This window comes from Sorex araneus, chromosome X (genome assembly GCF_027595985.1).
Source record: "Sorex araneus isolate mSorAra2 chromosome X, mSorAra2.pri, whole genome shotgun sequence".
In the NCBI taxonomy this organism is placed as follows: domain Eukaryota; kingdom Metazoa; phylum Chordata; class Mammalia; order Eulipotyphla; family Soricidae; genus Sorex; species Sorex araneus.
Window position 1 is genome coordinate 329,321,487 of NC_073313.1, and position 24,258 is coordinate 329,345,744.

The 24,258-nt window shown below is 38.3% G+C and overlaps 1 protein-coding gene across 2 annotated transcripts in view; it reads left to right on the forward strand.

The window, feature by feature from the left end:
• The window catches only part of MEIS1 (Meis homeobox 1), a 143,143-nt gene that overhangs the window by 92,915 nt on the left and 25,970 nt on the right, over window positions 1-24,258 (forward strand). The window lies entirely within an intron of this gene.

Here is a 24,258-nt window from a genome sequence, read left to right on the forward strand (position 1 = left end):
TCCTAGCTCTGTGCTTAGGGGTTACTACTGATAGTGCTAAGGACATTGTGAGGTTCCAATGATTAAACCTGGGCTCCCTCATACAAAGCATGTGCACCCATCCTATTGAGCTCTATCACCAGCCAGCCCATGGGGATTTAGTGTTAAATGTAGATTGTGATTCTGAGACTGACATGTCATAGTCTTTATTTCCACAAGTGCTCAATGATGCTGTTGCTACTGGCCCATAGTCCACAACCTCATAGCAAGGATATAAGGAACACATGCAAGATGACAGCTTGTAAACGAGAGATGATTGTAGGTTTTTTTCTCTCATTTGCAACATAAACCATTAGTTTGTCATGTTACTCATACTGAAGTGTTTTGGTTTTTCTCAGCCATAGTATTCTTGATTTTTGTTTGTTTTTACATAGATGATTCGAGATCATGCAAAATTTAGGGGATGGTACAGATTTCCCAGAGGCTTTCTGCTCCCACAGTATATAATAGCCTTGATCAGTTATCTGCCCCCCGCTCCCATCCAAGTAGTATATTTCAGAAAATATATGGTCAACATCATCACTTTAATTTTCACTAAAGATCACTTTTTTTTTTAAAGATCACTCCTGATGTATATTTTATGGGTTTGGACAATGTGTGAAGACATATTTGTCATTATATTGTCATATAGAGTAGCTTCTCTGACCTAAATGAATGTCAAAGAGTTCTCAAAGGGTGTCCATAATATCTAGAAAGTTTCTGATAGACCAAAAGCTTTGCAGATACACCAGTGTTCTTCTCTTGGGTTTGTTGATAGTGACCTTGTGCATCCAGAATGGGCAAAAGTTACTTCTGAAGATTGAATGGTACAAAAACTGTACTTCTTCTCCATTTGCTTCAGTGCACAGTACAGCCCACATGCCATGTAGGAGTTAGGACCAGTGATGGTGATGGCTACCATGTCTGTGCCAGCTCCCCAAGCTTTCTCTCTGTCCCTCAGATCTGAGAACCCTTGTCAGCCAGAAAGTTATACAATCACTAGTGACCAGAACAATATATGTCTGAGGGAGAAACGCTTTAGTTCCTAGTATCGCTAATCAACTGTATTTTTGCCCAGGAAATGCTTTTGTATTTATATTGGCTTGAGTGTGTTTTCTGCCATGGCATAATCAAATTTCACATTATCTTGCAATATGAATATATTTTTTAAAAATGGTCTTTTTGGAACTGTATTCTCTCTTACTTGACTGAAACCCAAAGAATTCTTTTAAGTAGGACATGCCTATTAATCATTGCTTAGCAGGTAAATTCTAGAGTTCGCATGCTGGATGTAGTTTCTTGAAATTAGGTCATTTATTTGGGGCTAAGTCGTTGAGGATCAAAGGTCATAAGGAATCCAAAAGCCATTAGTCAGGGTTCTTTTCTGGACCCCTTAGATGTCATTGTGAGAGTCACCCATGGCAGCCGGGGCCTGGCCTGCTGTCAGGGAGCTGGCAGGGTGCCTACTTTATTTCCAGTTTGCATAGATAAAAAGCAGAGCAGCTACTTTCAGAATAACTATAAAAATAAGCTTACATAAAATCTCCATTTGAAATACAGTATGTGTGTGCCCCTGCATGCTTTCTCTTAGGGAAGCCAGGGGACCTAGAAATCAAAATTAAGAAGAGAAGCATATATTGGAAGGCATGGTGGATTATTCTTTGTTTTGGTGTAGGCATTTATAATTCATTGTGAACTTAGCAAAGACCAGAGTTTCACAAAGAATTGTAATGACAAGCCAGGCATTTTGATTTGCTAATATGAAATAAAAATAAAGGCATCACTCTAACTGTTTTGTCAAAGATATACATTTTCGTTCCCTCTTGATAATATTGAAGCACATTTGGCTGTAATGAGTTTCTGTGTATCAGAAGTGGTGGGTAAGAGATGTAGTTTAGTCAATTCATTTACTTCCTCCATTGAGCCCTGTGGGTCTCAGGCCCACACCTTGAAGTGAAAACATCATCAATTACCAAGACGACAGGCGCCCAGGACTTACTCCCTAAAAGTGTTCCTGTTGGACCAGAAACCACGGCCACTCAACAACATTCATCACTTCTGTGTTCAAGAGAGTGATTGAGTAAATGGTGGGTTGAATTTCCGAGGGAAAAAAAGGCCAAGTATACATACATGAAGCAGTGGATATTGGAATTTAAGACAAGCCAGAAGCCAGTATCCCATTTGATTTTTAAAAGCTCTTAGTTATTAGAGTGTGACTAATTCACATGTTATTATCATTGTGCTCTCATTTATAGATGAAATAAATGATATAGAAAAGATCATCCCTGGGATGAGGCTCAAGGATATAACATATGTCCTTTCATCAGGAAGGCCTTGAGTTCAAACCCACACCCAGCAACATGCACATAAACAGACACACACACATAGACATGCACTCACACAGCAAAAAAAAGAAAAGAAAAGGAAGAAAAATGTAATCAGATATTTTGGTACATAATTGAGTCTGGAGAAAGTGCTGAAAGTTCTAACTTTCTACCTTCTGTTTCTGACCATTGCCACTTAAAATTATGAATCATCACTGTTCTTGAGCTTTGGTAAGCATTGAGGTGGAAGTCTGCATGACATTATTCATAACATTCTTTTGCTATAGATACTCAAGAAATCACCCACAGGTGTGTAGGTTCCCTGCATGGTAACCTCACCAACTCCAGAACTCTCTGTGGCTTTTGTGCCTACATTGATACAAACGTGAGTGTCTGTAATGGAAAAGGACGATATGGCTGGCGTCAGAGTGAATTCAGGACCCTTGGATAGGATTGTCTTTCTTTTTTAATTTTATTGAATCACTGTGAGATAGTTACAAGCTTTCATGTTGAGTTACAATCACATAATGATCAAACACCCATCTCTCCACTAGTGCACATTCCCCACCACCAATATCCCTGGTATACCCTCCGTTTCCCACCCTCCTTCTGCCTCCATGGCAGACAGTATTCCCCATACTCTGTCTCTAATTTTGGGCATTATGGCTTGCAACACAGACACTGGGAGGTCATTATGTTTGGTCCATTATTTACTTTCGGCACACATCTCCCATTCTGACTGATTCTTCCAGCCATCATTTTCTACTGATCCCTCTAAAATTCTTTATTTTGTGTGGTGATTACTGAATGGTTTCTGTGATGCAGTGATTTATTATTCCCACCACCCACCCATTATAGAAAGACATCTTTGGTCTTCCCAGAGAGATAGAACAGCCTAAAGGAAATGCACTTAAAATACTGTCAACCTGGGGCTGGAGGTATAGCATAGCGGGTAGGGCATTTGCCTTGCATGAGGCCAACCCAGCATCTCATATGGTCCCCCGAGCACCGCCGCCGGGGATAATTCCTAAGTGCAAAGCCAGGAGTAACTCCTGTGCATCACCAGGTGTGACCCAAAAAGAAAAAAAAGATACTGTCAACCTGGGTTTAATCCCCAGCAGTACATTGGATCCCCTGAGCCAGTAAGGAGTGATCCCTGTCCCTGAGAAGAGCTAGGGCTAAGGCTTGTGCATAGCTGGGTGTGGCCCCCAAACAAAACAAAACTGGGGATTTTTCAATTGTACTTATTTTTCTCCACAACTGCTAAACTTTAGGACACCTCCACCCTTATCTTCAAATAACAATACAAATCAAGCCATTAAAGGTTTTATTTTTTCCCCCCAGTACAAATACTTTTTGAATGCCTCCAATATGCAAAGAAATCTGCATATCTTAGAACTTTATCAACTGAAAGTAGATAAAAGTAGATTTCTCTGGTAGGAAAAACAGTTAGGAAATAGTCACAAAATTCAGGTTAGAGATTATGTTTTGGGGCATGTAAAGAAGTACTAAGGTGGAGGGTACTTTGGAGCTAAACCTGGAACCTCATAAATTAAAACAGTCATAGCTGGCATGTGCATACCGCACACTGTGCTTTGTGCCAGTGACGTGCTAAGGCGGGTCCTGGGAGCTGTCTGCCCTCAGTGGCATAGAGATTTTACAAAGAGTAATAAAATGACTAAACATCAGTCTATTTATTATCACCATGCCACCCACAATTCTAAATAAAGTTTGTGAATGAAATCTTGTCCTGACTGCAGTCAGCTCCCACCTCACCCCCAGCCCAGCAGGCCAGGGCTAAGCTTATTTATGCTCACTAAATTCCCACAGTGACCCTTTAAGAGAGATTCTGTATTCCTATTTTTACTAATAGAAAAAAACCAAATTTCAGAGAGATTCAACAACTTGCCTATGGTAACCTGGTAACCAATAGGGACTGGAGTTGAACTCAAGTTCCTCTTGCTCTGGTGTCTGTTTTTATACAGAGCCACTCAGGAGTGGATGTTTAATAAAGAGGAACATTAGTGGAAATTTTTCTGGGTTTTGTTTTTTGGTTATTGTTGTTTGTTTTTGTTTTGGGTTCTCACCAGGCAGTGTGCAGGGCTTTCTCTTGGTTCCTCTCTCAAGGATCACTCCTGATGGGCTTGGGGGACCATACGGGATGCTGGGAATTAAACCTGGGATCTCTTCCCCTATATTGTGCTGTTTCCTATTGGACTATTAGGCAACAGTAGCAACAGCAGTCTCTTTCACAGATGGGCAATCAGAAGAAAACTGGTTTTCAGGGAAAGGTGAGAAGTTCACTTTGGAATATGGTGTAGCTTTGGGGCCACACCAGTTGAGCAGCCACATGAGTGGTCTGGCTAGTCATTGGAAATGAGGTCACTGGGGCTCTGACAAGAAACAAGGCTTTGGCATTATCTCCATTGAAGCCAGATGTGTGTGTGTGGAGTCATGGACCCAGATCTAAAAGAGAAAAGGAGGAAGTCAAGGGCAGAATTGAGGCAATTGATTTTTAAAGGCTGTTTCGAAGAAAAAGCCCTAGAGAAAGAGAGAGGAAAAGGCAGGAAGGCCTGTGGTCAAATGTGGAGGAGGACTGGTTGAATTGATCCCTGGGGTTTCTTCTAGCACCAATACTTTGATATTTTAAGAAAATGAAGGAAGGTACAATAATAAAAACAATCAAGAAATCTATACTCTAAAGAGGACCCATTCTGGCCCCAAACATGCTGCTTTTCCTAACAATGTCATCTCGGTGGATGGAATCACCACAAACCCAGAAACTTCCACCAGGAACTTAATAGTCATTTCAGAACACTGTCTCTCCTTCTCCTTCCATATATGGTTCCTCACTCCTGAGTCTCATCAATTTTCTATTCTAAAATCTTGTCTTCTCTTATCACTATTTAGTCCCACAGCCATTGCCTCATTATCTCCTGCATACCCCATTCCCTAATTTGCCACCCTGCTGAGAATATTGATTCTTCCTAAATTGTCTTTCCTTTGACCACTAAGTGATTTTCTTAAAATAAAATGTGGTCAGTTCTCTCCCCTACTTAAAATCCCATCATAACTCCCTGTTGCCTATAGGATAGAAGATCGTTGGCTTGTTCTTCAAGGACCCATAGAGGTCTGAACTGGGCCAGTGAGCAGCCAGGTTCTTTTCCTGCATTTATGTAGATACTCCTACACTATTCTATTTAATTTCTGCCCCATCCCAGATCCCTTATCCTTGCCCCAGAACCTAATGTTCCTAGACTGTGCATTTATATGTGCTTTTCCTTCATCTGAATTATGTCAACTCCATGATCCCTTTTCTGTTTCACAGTTTTCTTATTCATTCCTCATTCCTCATTCATGTTTTAATACCAACTGTTTATACTTGGGGAAATAATTCCTTGTCCTCCAAAACCAGGAAATGGTTGATGAACATCTGATAGAGTACTTATGAAAATAATTTATGAACTATTTCCCTATTGAGAGATCAAGATTTAATCTTTTATCCCATCATCTTCAAAACAATATAGACGCTTGCTAATATTTATTGACCAAATGATTAAACAGTTTCAAAACAAAGGTGACAAATCCTGGGATTTTTATATAGGAGAAGAACTGGGAGAGGTTCTGGTATTGGGATGAGAATATTATCTGAGAGAGCTGTTCTGGGCCCTTTGGAGGAGAAAGATACTAGGAAATGGAGCATGTGAGTGATCTTAAAAGAGATAGAGCAAGAGTAGTAGGCACTTATACTATTATTTGAGAAAATACCCTGACAAATAGGATTTGGGCATGAACTTGAGAAAGTCGTAACAAGAAGGAAGGATTTAATAATATATATATATATACATATATATATTTATGGGGCAGGAACAATGGTACAGTGGGTACATTTGCTTTGCACATGGCCAACCCAGGTTCAATCCCCGGCATTCTATATGGTCCCCCAAGCACCACTAGGAGTAATTCCTGAGTGCAAGGTCAGGAGTAATCCCTGAGCATTGCTGGGCATGACCCCAAAAGCAATATATATATATACATATATATATATGTGTGTGTGTATATATATATACACAAATATATTTATAAAAAGGGAAATTTGAATATGTTTGCATAAAGAACTAAATTGAACTTTTAGGAATCACTACGTGTTCTACACTATTTATTAGTGTATAGCTTAATTATTAACATAGTCAAGAGAGAATAATTATTAACATAGACAAGAGAGAAGAAACTTTTGCAGATAAACAATAGCAAGGTACTCTTTAATGTATAAAGAACCCAGAACCAAAGAACAAGTTGGCAGCAGATAGTTGAGAGAGGAGGGTCATGAAATGGTATTTCAGAGTAAGAATTTAATAAGCATCAAGTGTGAATCAGGAGAGGAAGCTGAAGGCAGAGAGAGATAGAAAGAGGGAATCAGTTAGAAATCAGTTGCTGAATAGCTGAGACGTAGGATTGAGAGATGGAGGAGAATGAAAGTCATTTGGCAAAAGTCATTGCTGAGAATACAGTAAGTGGTCGGTAATAATAAAAATAATAATGATGTTATTAATTATAATTTTACTACTAATTAATAATAAATAATAATTTAAAAGAAAATTACTTTAAAAAGGACTTCTGCCATGCAGTTAGATACATGTAGATAAAGCACTAGACACCACACTTCAAGCAAGCACATGATAGACTTTTTTTTTTTTTTTTTTTTTTTTTTTTTTTTTTTGCTTTTTGGGTCACACCTGGCCATGCACAGGGGTTACTCCTGGCTCTGCACTCAGGAATTACCCCTGGCCGTGCTCAGGGGACCATATGGGATGCTGGGATTTGAACCCGGGTCGGCCGCGTGCAAGGCAAACGCCCTACCCGCTGTGCTATCTCTCCAGCCCCGCACATGATAGACTTTTAATAGCATATTTCACAGTTGCCCTATTTTCCCACATGTTAAACAGAAAGTAAAATAATGTATTTTAGTGGTCTTCCAAAGATACAGTAGTGGTGTTTTCCCCTAAAATTAACATCATGAGGAAATTTCATTGAGCCCAATCTAAGCTACTTAAGTTTGTACTATCATATGTTGGTTGGCGAACTTGAGATTGCATTAAAGGTTTTATCTCAGTTTCGGAGGAAGTTATCATGCAATTACTGTACATTATCTTTTAGTGCTGGTTGTATGAGAAGTTTGCAAACTTGTTATTGATAACCTCTGAATGTGAGTTCAACAAAAACCATGCAAATGCAGCTGTCTGCTCAGATAAAATTTTTTCTTACCATGATATATAGGAGCAAGGAGGGGGACTTCTTTTTAGTTCAACAACAGCAAAAAAAAATCATGATACTTTAAAACATTGGAACAAATAAATATTAATAAGCAAACCAATCTCAGGTATGCTTTTAAAATAATTTCTCTGCTAAAGGTTTCATTTTTGACAGTGTGAAGGAGGGATGTCTGGCTTGAACAAATCCTTCAGCTTCATGAGTTGAAATGGAATTGATCTTGACATCCCTCCACAAGTCTACTATTGTCACTTAGGTTTGATGGTAAATGATATACACCTGGATTCATGAAATGAAAAGGCACCTCACATATAATGAACAGTTCAGTGTCATGCATTAAGAACGGTTGGCTCAGTGTGATCAGCAGTCAGAAGATGACTCATCTGAAGTCTCACTGTTTAAGTAGGAATGACTACTGACACAGAAAATGCCAAAAGAAAAATGGGGATAGTTGGGTATGCAGAAATATTGATAGGCAAGAGATAGGTAAATGGTTCATTTGTTTGTCAAGTATGTTTTAGGAACAGAACTAAAAACAAGTCTCCTATATGATGCTGCAAGGCAATGCGTGACAATATTAGAAGGTCAGTTCCCAGTGGCTGGTTTATTGTGGGCACTTTTGCCCTTGTCTTAGGGATTGCCAGAGAGCCGTGCATGCAGCTACACAATGCATAAAGGCAAGGGTCATTTCTAGGACAGATAATTGAACATTAATACTTGCTGACATTGTCGAAGAAATGATATGTCAAGCTGACAGGGTCTATGTACTTACATCTGCTGAATGGCTATGGAGGAAGCTCTCTGTGTCATATTCAGACCCCAGGCCTTAATCCAGCAGGGCCAAGGATGAAACAACCATTAATCATGAGCTGCCATCTTGGGCCATGATAGTATCTGTAAAATCACTCCATGTCCTATGCATAGCAGTTGAGTTTAAACTTATATGTTCTAGAGTTTCATGGCATGACTCTTAATTAAAAGACAAACAACCAAAAAAACCACTATGTACTTTTCAATTGTGTCATCTTGTCAGAATTTTCTGTTGTACCAATGGTGAAGTTTCCTCTTTTTCTTGGGGGGGGGTCACACCCGGCGATGCACAGGGGTTACTCCTGGCTCATGCACTCAGGAATTACTCCTGGCAGTGCTCAGGGGACCATATGGGATGCTGGGAATCAAACCCGGGTCAGCTGCGTGCAAGGCAAACGCCCTACCCACTGTACTATTGCTCCAGCCCAAGTTTCCTCTTTTTTTTTTTTTTCTAAACCAAGATAGATGTTCTAGAGATATGGGAATGCTAAGGAGGTTCTGTCTTCTATTTTTATAGAAATTACTTCTGGTGAGTTTTTGTTTCTTGATTCACTATAGATATGCACTGTAATGAAGAAATTAAGCAGAGTAGTACTGTCTTCCCGTTATTCATCAATTTGCTTGAGCGGGCACCAGTAATGTCTCCATTGTGAGGCATATTGTTACTGTTTTAGGCATATCGAATATGCCATGGGCAACTTGCCTGACTCTGCTGTGCAGGTGAGATACTCTTGGTCGCTTGCTGGGCTCTCCAAGAGGGATGGAGGAATTGAACTTGGGTTGGCCAAGTGCAAGGCAAATGCCCTACCCACTGTACTATCACTCCAGTCCTGAAGAAATTAAACAAAAATTCATCTTGTTTCTTGCTGTGATTTATTTGTTCAAGGCAGATTTTTGAAAAAAAGGAAAAGAGTTCATCTATGTAGTTATTCTATTATCATTAAATCACATGAATAGCAGTATCCTGACGCATTTATAACATATATTTGCTGAGCTAATCCCATTTCTCCAGCATTTTCACAGTCAGATCCTTTATTAAACATGTACCCATTCAGAGAATAGAATCTTAGAACAGTCTGGAGATCTTTGACACTTATCCTGATTGCACCTTCTAAAAATCAGTTTTTCTGCTATTAGTTATTCAGTATAGGTTTCATTGCATAAAATAGGGCTCCTGAGACCAGCTATTATCACATATTGGTTAACATCACAAATTTTTAAAATCCCAGTTGCATTGGAGCCATGAAAAAAAAGGCTTTCATCTGTAAAATCCAGTTTCCCTTTGTTATTAAAATAAATGAAGCCATTAAACAAAATATATGCATATAATAGTTGAGCTCATCATTTGGCATCATCAAAATGATGGAGGTTTGCGTTTGAAAAAATCAGTGTGGGGGCTGGAGCAATGGTACAGTGGGTAGGGTGCTTGTCCTGTATGTGGCTGATCTGGGTTTGATCCCCAGTATCCCATATGATTGAGAATCCTGCCAAGAGTGACTCCTGAGAACTTTGAGGGTGTGAACCCCCTCACAAAAATCAGTGCTTCCATCTTAGGTTTGATATAAGCTACAGATGCAAATGTATTAGAGGTCTCTTTGTGCCTTATTTTTTTTCTCGTTGGTTTACTTATTTATGTGTTTATTTGGACCCCATTAGACCAAAAAGTAGAATTCTGTTAAAGAAGCCTTTACAAAAAAGCAGTTTTCCTCCAAAAACTCCAGAAACTAATTGGATTAAATGTTAACTATTTATTGATGAGCTTTTATTGCAAATTTGCCAAAACTAAAATAATTTTAACATGCATTGTTTCCAAAGGTTTGTTTTTAATTACAGAGGCATTTGGTTGGCATGCAGGGGCGAGTTCTCACTCCTGATCTGTCCTAACTGGAGCCCAGGCCAAAAGATTCTCTGCTCCCTTTTCTCGAGAGCACACTTTTCTGCCAAATGTGGCACACATCCCCTGCCAAGGAGGGTGGGCAAATTGCCACTTCTGATTTCTAGCCACCAAAGACAAAGACTTTCAACATCCCTAGGTCCAGTGAGGTCTAATGGGCCTCACACCTTGATGGTTCTGTATTATTGATTTTTCCCCCCCACAGACTGTATAATATGGAATATTTTCTCGGTGACTTGCACAGTCCTCAGGGGTGATTTAGGCACTTACAGGAGCGTGTGAACCCTTAAAGGCCACTGGAGGGTCATTTAAATGTCCTTACTCATCTGTCTGAGGCTTGAGTATATCTACACTGTCAGCCTCGCCTATAGCCTGCTTTCTTAGTGTTTCTTTTTTACACTCTTTTCGTAAGAACATAGCACTTATTTATTTACCTCTGTGAAGTGCAAGTAAATTCAAAAGTGATGGTCAGTGGGTCTGAAACATGCGATGTGGAGAGCATAACCTCTGTCCTCTTCAGCAAGACCAGCTGTATGATTTGTGGAGAATGTGCACTTTTTTTCTCCACAAAGTGTACACATATGCAAATTGAAAATGCTGTGGTTCTTAAAAAATTAGGAAAAAATTTAAGTTGGTGACAAATACACATCAAACCAGGTGTAGGGTGCTCCACTTGGCAGAGAAAAGGGAGAGGACTTGTGAGAACGCCTTTGAAGCTGGTCGTGCCCTTTAATCTTCTGAAAATATGTCCAAAGAAAGAGAATTATAAGAAAACATTAAAACATAATTGAAATTCTAAGGAAAAACAACCATCATCACCACCCTAATTTAACTGGGTGGGGTGGGGGGGAGATAAGATGATAAACTGAATCATCTATCCTTTCAAAATAAGAATTACAGAGGCTGGAGTGTGGCTTAGTGATGGAAGATCCAGGAGGCCTCAGGTTTGATTCCCAGAAACTCCCCACTTCCTCCAGTGTACCCCCCCATCACAATAGCAGCAGAACATATGACTGATTTAAAAGAGACAGACATTTATTTTACATATCTTTACATGAATTCATCAAGCATCGAGAGTTTGCTCAGATTCAGCAACCATTTTCTATATGTTGGGTCCTACTCTAAGCAGTTGGATATAAGTTGTCTCATCTGATAGCCACCAGCTTTGCCATGCCATTTTACTGATGAGAAAGCTGAGGCTCAGAAGACTTCACTGCTTTGGCCAGAATCAGACCATCAGTGTGGGTTTCAAAACTTAAACCAGTTATCTGACTAAATGAGTATACTTACTGCATCTTCTGAAACCCAAACCTCTTACACTCTCTTTTTACATTTGCCATTTGTCAATGTTAACCACGGCAGAGAAATAGAGAGAGAACTTGACTCTCTGGACCTAGACAACCTGAGGATTATCCCCACAGGCCTAATTTCTCCTAGGAAGGGGGAAACTGAGCTTCTTGTATTGGCAATCTTGGGTCACACATGAAAGTACATCAAATACAACAAAGTCTAAATTCAAAGAGGAACACACTACCTGGTGATGGGGAAAAGCCACTGCTCTCTTTAAAGCCTCTTTTCCAATGGAAAAATGCTACTGAAAGAATTTTTAAAAGTCTTATGTGTTAGATCACTTATGTAAGTTTTGTGGGCAATGATGACAGCCCATTTATAAAAGGGGTTTGCTTTGTTTGAGTTTAGTTTGAGTTTTTTGTTTTACCTAGTCAAAGAGCCTTGCTTGTTTACATTAAATCAGAAGCTGGGTCCACCTACTTACTCACAGGATTTTGACAGATGGGGTATGGCTTTTAATTTTATCATTAACAAGATAACTCTGAACTTTGGTAGCATGTAAAGAGAACTAGATTGAGAAGTAGAAGGGCGGGGCTGCAGGTGTTAAGAGCCACAACTTCCTGGTCACTAAACCTGTCCTGTGTCCCAGCGGACTTTGTTTTATCTTCTTGGAATCTCTCATCTCCTATAAGGGAAGGAACATTATCCTTCCATCTTTACTGAGTAGTTATAAGGCTTAAAATTTGGTAAACAACTCTTTGGAAATGTCAAGTGTCATACAAAGGTAGTGGCTATAAATCACCATCCAGCCTTAGAATCTTTGAAACAAAAAAGTCCAAAGCTAGCCTTCTAATTAACCTTGATACAACTACTTCTGTCATTTTCTCTTATATCCTTGCTGATGTCCATCCCATCTCTTTCTCCCTTTCATCCAAGATGCTACATTAAGGTGTCTGGGATCTGTGAGAACCCCACAGAAGTAAGTCAACAGCTCTATTGGGGTTTTCATGTTCTCTTCAACTTATTCTACTGACAAAGAATAATTTGGATAACAAATATGACGGGTTTGCCCCCATTTTGACTGAGACTCTTTTCTTCATCTATAATCCACTCCGGAGACAGACAGTGAATTCACATCCATAAATACTTCGGGAAGTTAGGAAGAGTTTGCTTAAGGTCCATAAAGATAAACGTAATCTTATTACTCAAACAATTTAAAGTTTTTAAGTTTATTTTTCTTGAGGGAAGTTCTCTTTAGTTTGATTGCAAGATAAGGATTTTATGTTAACAGAGATAAAATATAGTGCTGAATAATCTCTTAAATTAAAAATTGAAGTGTATGTTAGAGAGAATGGAGATAATTAAATGGCTTAGACTACAATGGGTAAAGGGAAAGTTTTCATGAAAATTAGCTTAGTAAAGGTAAATTACATTTGAATCTTAACTTCAGATCTGGGTGCTCTGCTATTTGGCATATGTTGAATTGATAATGCCTGTGTGTTAAAGAATTCTGATTGTTTCTTTTGCCTCTCTCACAGCTTATAAAAATGCAAGCAGCCCCACCTAATGAATATTAATAGGAATGATGTCTAGATAGCACATGAAACCCCCTGGATCTGTGGACTTTGGATGGAGTAGTCAGAGAGGATTTCTGTGGCTTTATTTAATACCAAATTTACATATTTTAAAAGAATAAACATAATTTTAATATTTTACTATCAATATTCCAAAGTGGAGATTTTAGTGAAATAAAAAGCTTAATTTTCCTTCCCTGAATGCACCAAGGTCTGCATTTTAAGAGACAGGAAACTGTTAGCTAAAAAAGAAATTAACTTAATCCCCCTTCATTAAGTTCCAGTCTTTTTTTTTTTGTTACTTAGAGACAAGTAATAATTATACCCACAGCAATGCAAAGCATGCTTTACACTTTTGTTATACAAAAGAACTGCAGTTGTTAAGGTGACAGCAAAAGAAAATGAGAACATTGATAAACACTGATATATTTTTTTCTTAAATCTCTGACTCTTGAAAGTAAATTTCACTCAGGTGTCTGAGCACATTTTAATTCATTAAAAGCAAAGATATACACATGTGATTTTTGAAAATGTCAATCAACTTGCTAACTATACTTTCCCAGCTAAGGTTAAAAACATAGCAGCAAAAAGGGAGGAAAGAGCTGTAAGATGTCTATACATTCCAGCTCTTTTAGAATGCATAAAAGGTGTGCATTTTGTCTGCACGTTGGTATTTTTGGGATGGAACTTTCAGCAAGTACCTAGTAAATCTTGGCAGTGCATATTATTCAAAGCACATGCTCTCCACCTCCCTCTACCTCTCCCTCTCTCTCTTTCACATTGTGGAAAGACTGTTTTTTTACATTTTAGCTTTACAAAAGGGGGAAATCATTAAAATGTAGTTTGTACCATTACATTACATTATTTGTCATCTTTATGGCTGTTCTATAGTTTTCATTGCACCTTTAATGGTAAGCTTGGTCAGGAGAGGTGAGCAGGAATGTGTACACACTTGGCTGCGGGTGCTGCTGACAGTGCCTGCTAGCTGGGCTTCAATCCACGTCCCTGTAGATTTTAATGTCCCCACAGACTGCTGGCAGCCTGCTTCCAGCTGTGGCAGGCATGATGCAGTGAATTGCTTTTGAATGTTCTTTACTCAAATAGGCAGTAATTACAAGCTTAAAGAGGTTTAGTGGTCCAGTAAACTACATAATCACCCCTGAATTAGCCCGGGCTCATCAGTCGCAGTCCAGCAAGCTCGAGTCTGCTGTTTGTATGCAGCCTTGATCACATAGCAACCTGATCAGCAGGTGTGGAACAGCCAGAGTCCCCCATAAACACAACTGTCTACTGGGGACAATGATCTCTAATGAGATGAGGCTACACCATCACTGTAATTTAAGTGGGAAAATTAGCACTAGAGAATGAGTACCAGTTCCAGGGGTCTTTAGTCATATTGGTAACAGCACAGATTCTCCATCTCTGTCTTCCTAGCATTCGCTGCCCACCCTCCTCCCACCGACCCCCAAATCATCTCATCAAATGTACTATTTTTGCTTCTAACTTATGGACACATAATTGTTTATACATGGATTTTTCTTGAATATTTAATGCTGGACAGGGCATCTGTAAAGGCAATAATGATTGCTATCAACAGATTCATTCCAAAATCGCATCGTTATAGTTCACCTTCCTTGTCTTTTTTTCTTAACGGCTTCAAAATCTGTTCACTCTGATTTTTAAAGTGGAAAAGTGTTCTTCAGGTTAGTGTTCGCTGTCCTCTTAGCTGGCATGTTCTCTGAAATAGCACGAATGAGTTGTATGTAGTTTGGAAAGATCCTTGCTTCATAGGTTTTGATTGTCTAAATATGTCATGGACTTTGCTTTCAGCAAAGTGGTCCAGGATAGTGTGCCATTGTTTTGTTTCACTTTTTTTTTTCTTTTTGGGTCACACCCAGCATTGTACAGGGATTACTCCTGGCTCATGCACTCAGGCATTACTCCTGGTGGTGCTCAGGGCACCCTATGGGATGCTGGGAATTGAACCCAGGTCAACTGTGTGCAAGGCAAACGCCCTACCCACTGTTCTATTGCTGCAGCCCTTGCTTCACTTTTTTAAGGTGAAAATTGTGTATGTGGGGGAAACCTGTATGTTGTGTTATTACATTGCACTTGAGTTGCGGGAAGGGAAATTTTGCAATCAATAAACTCCACAACAAGTTAAGAGAAACTTTGAAAAGATTTACATATACTGAAAAAGACAAATAGGGAAACAATAATTATGAGTATGGACTTCAAAAATCATCTTCCTTAGATCAAATCCCAGGTTCTTTGCACTAGCAGCTATATGCCTTAATTTCCTGGTTGGTCATATAAGGTAAAAATATCACATATGCTTGTTACAATAATTCAGCGAATGAATGCTATAAGGCACAGTGATACTATAAGTGTAGGAATACTTGGCACAAAGTAAGTTTTATTAAGATTGGAATTAGAAATTAGATCTGGGGGATGGAGCGATACTTAGAGCAGGTAGGGCATTTGCCTTGCATGTGGCCACCTAGATTCAATCCCTGGCATACTATATGGTCTCCTGAGCACTGCTAGGAGTACTTCCTGAGAGCAGAGTCAGGAGTCACCCCTGAGTACCACTGGGTGTGACCCAAAGATAAAAAAAAAAAAAGAAAGGAAAGGAAATTAAATCTTTTAGGAATTTGTGGAACTGAATGAGAAGGATGAATAATTTTTAAAAATGGCACTGTCGATTTAATGATGTCTCAATGAAGTAATTTACTGATAAATGCCAGTTAAGGTATTCTGGGTATCTCTAAGTTTAATAACACTCATACGTTCATGCAACAAATAGTTATTGGAAATAGTCCTGGATTACTTGTGTGGTAAGTAGGAAGAGCATTCATGTGTTTTTATTAGTATTCTACTAAAATGAAATGGTTCCAAATTTAATCTCACTCATATTTGATTAAGAATCACATAAGAAATTAAAGTAATTGGCAAAAGAAGAGAACAATTTATTTCAAAGCAGACAATTTAAGGCATATTATCATGTAGCTGGATGGAATAGCAGACATTTGTTTCTATGACCTTTACAGAGTGTTCTTGTCTATAACTTAACCATTATTTCTGATTTTATAAGCAATGTTGCAAGTACTAATAAAATGATGGGTGAAACAGTTTTCATTGAGCTTTGAATCCTGTAGCAAAAGTTGCTGTTGCTTCCGTGAACAGAACTGAGTTATAGAAATAAGACACATTAAAATAATACTTTACTCATGAAATGAGTAATAATCATAACATATATTCATGATGAACTCATCAGGAATGAGGGGGATTACTCCACCCAATATTTAAAAAGTCAAATAGTTTGGAAGTGAGTTTTCCCAACTTGTTCTTTACCACCAAATTTTAGATTTCATTTCTATTTCTTGCAAACTGTGAAAGCTTGAGGAAGCTGTTTTGTTTTTCCATCATCAACATAATGGGTATAATCGTTGTTCCTACCTCATGAGAATAGGATTGAACAAATTAATGCATGTGAAGTAATTGTAACAAAACCTGATGCTTCCTCATAGGAGGATGCATCAGCCATTCTCACCCATATCTCTGGCTGGGTAAAAGAATCAGCAGAGAGACTATAGCCTTTTCCCTTGTCTTATTGCTTGTTACTTTCACCATCCTTACTACCGCTGCAAAACTAGTAGTCAAGTCTATATCTGAATGGAGCTGGAGGAAGCAGGAGGAATATTGTTCAGGTGATCTCACTTTCACCCCAGTGTCTTCTCTGCTCCTCGATGTTTGCTGTCATATCAAAAGAGGTCAAAAACAGTGGGTATGTGAGTGGGGTGGGAGGTGGGAGACTAGCAGCTTGCTCTCCTGAATCAGGCTGTTAAGATGGCAGAGAGACAGTCACTGCTTACCACAATTACTAATTCAGTTCCATATAAAATGGTTTTGGTGTCAGACTGCTCAGCCTCAAGTGGGGGGTGGAAGAATGGGAAGGAAACATGAGTGAGGATGCACCCAAAAAACTCAGAAGAATATAGCTCTGGCCTGCAAATGAAGTAGTTGTGAACTGATGGGCATGCGTTTTGAACTTGCCAAGCCTCAGCTTCCTCATCTGTGGAATGGTGCTAAGCACAGTCCTTCCCCAGGCAGTCATCCAGCATTCTTGAGATAAAATGTATGCTATGTGTTTGTCCTACTGACAAGATGATGAAGAGTTCAGATCAGCTAACCTTAAAATGATTCAAAGAGGACCAGAAATGAAGCATGGATTTTGCTCCTCTATTCTTTGCTTTATCCCCACAGTCACCCCCCACTACTCCTCCCACCCTGTTTTTCTTATTGAACTTTTTGTGTTTCCTTTTATAGCCATAGATGGTTTTCTACAAGATAATCAATATTCAGAAAGCTCATTAATAATCATAACTGTTCAAAATAATTTTAGCACTCTTCATGAATTTTAATAATTTTAGGAAGAGGATATATAAGTAATTGCTAATTTAGAATCTAAATTTTATGCCTTTAATTAATATACTTAAAAATACTCCTATAACACACATCTGTGTATATATATGTATATTCCTTATATAAAATATACATGTGTGAAAAGATATTTCCTTTATAGCTATACATGTATGTGTATATTATTATAGAACTGCAAGCAATTTTTTAAAATTCTTTTAAAAATTCTCTGATATAAAAGACTGTGAAATGCCTTAACATAATGATTTTTAATTTAGTAGGTTTTACAGTTAATTGATATTTATAAGAATTAGCAAATCATTTAAGTTAGACGGCTAAGACATTTTAGTATATGGCACAATTGAACCCAACACAATGTTTTCACTGTTGTTATATTGCAAATAAAGTTTCACCAATGCAGGTGATTGCTATAAAATATTAACTCAGTGTTCAACTTTTTCTTCCACAATTTGGTCATTGTCAGATAAGATTGAGATTAGAGATTACTACCCACAAAACTGCACCAGAAAATCTTATGGCTTCTGCTGTATGGACAAGAAACCTGAGGGATTTGGCAGGGTGGGGGTGATACAGGAGAGGGGGGATGGCATCAATAGGCTTTAAGGAAGCAATTGCTGAATAGTAAATGGAGCACATTTTGTCTGAGCAAGTAGACAGTCTAGGAGTGATGTAGAGAATTAAGAAAGTAAGTGGAAATCCTGTGACTTCACTGATGATGCGCCAAATATTTTTGGCTTCTTAGCCCGTATCAACTCTGCCCTTCTTTTGATTCCAGCATGTGTGGGGATGCAGGACTCAACTACTATGCATTCAGGCTATGTTCTTCCACTGCACGGTGCACTGCTTTTGTAATGCAAATGGGAAGCACAAAGTGTCTCTTTGATAATGTGCAGTCAGAAGACAAAAAAGCATTCACTGAAACAGTAAAACTAATTCATAAAGCTGAAAGACAATAGGGGAGCATTATGGATTTTTTTAAAGGAAAAAAGTATCCTAGATCAATGTAATTGTCACAGTGTAAGCTATTCATAGTCAATGCATAAGAAGAAAATGACTGCGAGTTTATTTAAAGTGGGAGAAGTTTCATAAGCTAAATATATGTTAAACAAATATGAGTTTATTTGGTCAGCAAGTTCCATCTTATGTTCTTTGAGGTTAAGTATATAATTGATTATTTTAATTTAGGCCTTCAATATTCCCTTAGCAATAAAAATAGTAGAAGTTTTAAAAGAACACAGAGAGCTAATGGTTAAAAGTCAAATGGTAGATTTTTTTTTTCTTTAAAGGGAGTATCTCTCCATCACATACCAGAGTTTAGCTCAAGGTCAACTTATATTAATGCATTAAACTTAGCTGTGGAGGAGGCTAAGGGCTGGAGGAAAAAGGATAAAAGAAGTTCCGAAATTGTTCTTCCAACATATTCAACCAAGCAACAGAACATTGCCTTGATAAGGGTTATATTGGACAGTTGCCATAATTCCTCCTGTTAGATCAGCTCCCCCGGTACCTATTCCCATACCTTTTAAAGTATAGCATGTAACATTTTGCTTGAAAATTGCTTCCACCTCTATTGCTTTGTTATAGCTGTTTTGCAGTTTCGGTATAGAGGCAGTTCTGTGTCACAAGAAATTACTAATCTGAGGCTTGAGAAGGGGCAGCATAGCCTTCCATTATCTCACCAGCGAGCTCTGTACAGGATTATTTTCAAATTTTCTGCTGCCATTACAATGTGCTGTTAAGAGTGGGCAAGGCAGCGAGGGAGGAACATTATTGAAACTTGGTTACCAGGGTAGATAAGATAAAGTTCATCACTGTCTTGGCATCCACATTTGCAGTCAGGAGTGGAAAATTTGATGAAAGGAGTACATTTGGTCAAGGATATCTTTAAGATATGAGGCTGGACACTTTCCATTTGTGTGTGTTGAAGTTTCTCTTTTCCCAGTGATGCTCCTTGGAATAGACGTGATTGTTTAAATAAGTTCATTTCCTTCCAGTGTATTGTGAACTTGTAAGTACCAGACAAGCAACCCCAGACCCCTTTACCCCCCCCCCCACCCCAACCTAAAGAAATAAAACTGGAAAGGGGTAGAGATAATTTTCTTTAGAAACTTGCCTTTTTTTTCTGTCACTTTTTTCTTTTGGGGGGCTGATAAAATGACAGTTCAGACTTCACTTTTACATAAGCTATTTTTAGATTTTTTTCCAGACATTCTTCAACTCTTTCTATTACACAGAACGCACACTCTAGGGATCATTTTATTCTTTGATGGGATTATTAAGCAATCACTGCTCTGCTCAGCCATCACTGGAGGTCATATTCAGATCCAGAAACAAACGGTTTGTATTTCAGCAGGAGACTTATACTAGAAAGGAGTAGCCAGAGTGTTGATTATTGGAATAAGGACAATCATTGTGGGAGTTAGTTCTTTTAACTGGGTGCTCAGCTGCCTAGGAGTCACATTTTTCTCGTTGAGTCCAGCATCTCTTCTCTTATTAGAAAAGTCAGCCGTGGGCCAGATAGTACAGTGGATATAGCACTTTTTGTACATACTGTTAACCAAGTTTTTTTCTTAAGCGCTGCCAGGAGTGATCCCTGAGCACAGAGTCGGCAGTAAGCCCTGTTTGAGCACAAAGCCAAGGTAAACCCAAAGCAAACAAACAAACAGAGATGCCAGCCTACTGCATATGCAGTTTGAATGCTGAAAGGGAGGGTCAGCTTTGCCCATACACAATCACTGTTTTATGGCTTTCACTCATATCTGAGGTGTTAATGCAGATCAATGGGAAACACCCTAGAAAGAACCCTGGCAACTACTACATTTCTAGGTCTTCTCTCAATCGTTAATTCTTATTGTAAGACCTAAAGGTAATTTTGTTTGCTCTCTTAATGCATTGCAGTTCTCCCAATGGCCCTTGCATATCCTTTCTCAAATTCCCATCTTGATCAATTGTTTGCAGATAATTAAGCTTTTAGGAGATAATGGCACAGGGCTAATGTACACAACAAAGTCGAGGTCTCCTGTCACTGTCTATTGGACTGTAGTCAAATTTGCTTTGATATCCCAAAGTGATTAAGTTTATTGGTATATCTGGCAAGTGCAACCCATCTTTTCTTTACAAGAACCTACTAATCTTTCTTACACTACTGTTTTTGTCATTTAGGTTCAATAATTGCAAAGGTATTCCGGACTGTGGTACCAATGTCCTTAGTTGTAGTGGTTTGAAATGAATATCTAATTTTCTTCCATAAAAAGGAATGACTCTTTATCTCTTTTGCAAAATGAAGCCTACCTTTGCCTGTCTCTTGGCCTCACTGTTCCTGTGGACAGAATGCAACAGGACTTGGAGTGTTTTCAGAGTAACCTTGCCGGTGGCATGTTTGGTTTTTGTCATTTTTTAAAAAAAATCTACAAAGGAATAACTTATACTCTCCACAAAAAGCTTATCTAGTAAAGATGCATAGGATTTAAGATATTTAAACATATTGGATTTCAGTTAAAAAGCCCACTTCTTTTGCCGACTATGGATTATCTACCTCAAGTCATGGCTCACATGTGATTTTAGCAATTATAGGTTTTTTTCAGAGAATTTAAAGTTTATGGGACACCACTGTCAAGAGCTCAAAAGAAGAAAAGCATTCATTTGACCCGCCATTGACAAGAGGTTAGGAATCTTGTTGCTACCTTGTCCCCTTTTAACAATAGCCAGATTATTATGACATTTAATTTTTTTTCAGACTCACTCATTTCTATTAAAATAATATATCCTGAATAACTGAAAATTGTTTAATAGAGACAGAGTGCTTGGTCTCCATAGCTTGAGGCTGCCTAGCAATTATGCTGCATGAAATTAGACACAGTTTGTTCCAATTACTTAAAATCATATCACATGAAAAGTGACAGAGGGAAAAAAAGGGTAGTACTTTCTCATTTTGTGATATTTAAATTATGAAATCAGAAACTGCATGATATGCAGAAACAGCTAAAATTTGTGCTAAAAGTTTAAGGGCTATTTGATTGCTCCTTGAAGCTGTAAGGACCCAGGTAATTGGAATGATCCATAGAAAATTTTCCTGACATCATTTGTATAAATAAAATGTGAACTCTTTTTTTTTTGCTTTGTAAAAATGACTATGTCTTGCTCACAAACAGGCATGTAAAAATATACTTGAAAACACAAGATAAATAAATGACTATGACAGTTCTCAATTTTCAAAGTAGCTAAAGGTAAATGACATAAATATTCATTTTTATTCAGTTCTGGTCAAAATATTAAGACAATCAACAAAGCAAGGCAAAAGGTTTTGCCATCCAGCTATCATGAGCTTTAATTCTTTTGAAAATCATTCAAAGAGATTTCCAGAGAATCTACAGAACCACACAAATTTTATTACCCCAAATATTACAGATTGGAAAGGATTTGTATATGCGTCAATCTTTATCTTCATATAGAAAATAATCCAGCGACTGGATGCCAAAATGTGCATATTTCAAAATCAGGTTTCTATTCTACAAGAATTATACGACTGTATAACTTTACTTTTGATGGGTCTTATGACTGCAGATGAGAAAACAGAACATGAATAAAGTTTTCCCGTGTTGAATGTCAGAGTTCTCACTGGTAACAATAATTACACAATTTAAAAGAGTCATGTGTATTGTTGTGTCAAATTTTAAGCTATTGTATCTCAGGCCACCATTACATATGATATTCATAGGATAACGGATTCATTTGGTTGTTTTGTATGACAAACCTTTAGACAGTGGGTATGACTTCAGGGTAGTGGATTGCTTTTTAGCTCAGTATCTATTTATGAGATTTTTTTTCCCCGGCAATGACTACCATTATGCTGAGTAGGGTGATTGTCACCTTTGATCTTAGCCTTTTTGAAAACTGTGTCAGCATTACTTTTAAGAATAAGCCAGGAAAGTAGTGCTGTGAATCTTAAATTGGATTATTTATACTTCCTGAGAGCTTTGAAAAGTGTTTGTATTTTGAAGTTGCATCTTAGTTGAGTTTATCTCGGTATCATGGCAAATTATAGCTAATTTTTGTTCCACAGCTATTTCCTGACTTTCTGATATGTGCTAGTGGTACAGATTCTGAGGATGGTGAAAGAGAAGGCTGTGGATTTCAGAATTGGTAATGATTGGGAAGACATGTCACTAAGGAATAAGTAAAAACAGGTGTTTCTGAGAGTGGTGCTCTTAGTTATGGAAAGAAAGCAAGGACTGGTGTGAGAATGATAGGGTGTGCTGGGGAGTGAGGCATGCAAGGCTCAGCATTTGAACAGGGGCGGGAATGTGGTAGTGGTGCAATACGCTAAACAGTAGAGAAGACTTCAGGCTTGGACAGAGTAGAGGAGAGGATTAGATATTGGTCAACCTTGAGGAGTATGGTGAGTGATCTGGAGGACATCCTTTAGTCAGAGTAAGGCCTAGACACTGGAAGAGACGCAGGAAATGTCTTGTTTCTGTTATGTCTCAGCCATATCTCTCTTGCCCAGTTTCCTCACCTGAAAAATGAGAGACAATAGATTCCATTAATGTCCCTCAAAGGGATGTAATGGGGATTAATAACCATGCTCTCTGTAATATACTTGAAGATCTTTAGAGAAAGGCACTATATTCCATGAAAGCAAAGCCTTATTCTAATTGTGTATGTATTGATTAAGTGACAATCAAAGACAATGCTTATGGGAAAAATTGCTACATCTCTGCCCTTCACAAATGAATCCCATGTGTATGTATCTAGAAGATATTTAAACTTAGATATAAGAGCACTGAAGTGGTCATTAGCGAGGCTTCTTAGCCTCTAATCAGACATTATTAATGAGATGAAAAGCCATGTTAATTAACATTCAATAGACAGAAATTTAGTTTCCAAAGTGACAGATAGTTAAATTGAAAGTTGGGGGTGCCCTTTCCCACTCATAAGAGAACAAAGGATTGACTATTAGAATGGGTTTTTATCTTAGGAGACTTTCTGAGATCTAGTGATGCAAACCAGCATCTGTACACATAGGAACCATGTCTGTATCCCCATTCGCAATTACAGATATAGTTGATGACCGAACAGAAAGTATTTATAACAAAGTTAGTTTCTGTAGAATTTTAAACATTGTTAAATGAAGGTATGGATTTCACTTTAGCATTTTATTCTGGATTGCACTTTTTCTTTCTTTCTTTCTTTCTTTCTTTCTTTCTTTCTTTCTTTCTTTCTTTCTTTCTTTCTTTCTTTCTTTCTTTCTTCCTTCCTTCCTTCCTTCCTTCCTTCCTTCCTTCCTTCCTTCCTTCCTTCCTTCCTTCCTTCCTTCCTTCCTTTCTTTCTTTCTTTCTTTCTTTCTTTCTTTCTTTCTTTCTTTCTTTCTTTTCGGGTCACACCCGGCAATGACAGGGGTTATCCCTGGTGGTGCTCAGGGGACCATATAGGATGCTGGGATTTGAACCTGGGTCGGCCTTGTGTAAGGTAAACACCCTACCGGCTGTGCTATTGCTCCAGCCCCTGGATTGCATTTTTATCTCTTGTAGCTCCTGAGGAGCCTAACGGGTCTTATTCTTCATACAAAAAGCATGATGGTCTTAGACCTTTTACTGTTTGTATTCAGAAACCCAACATATACTGGCATTCGGAT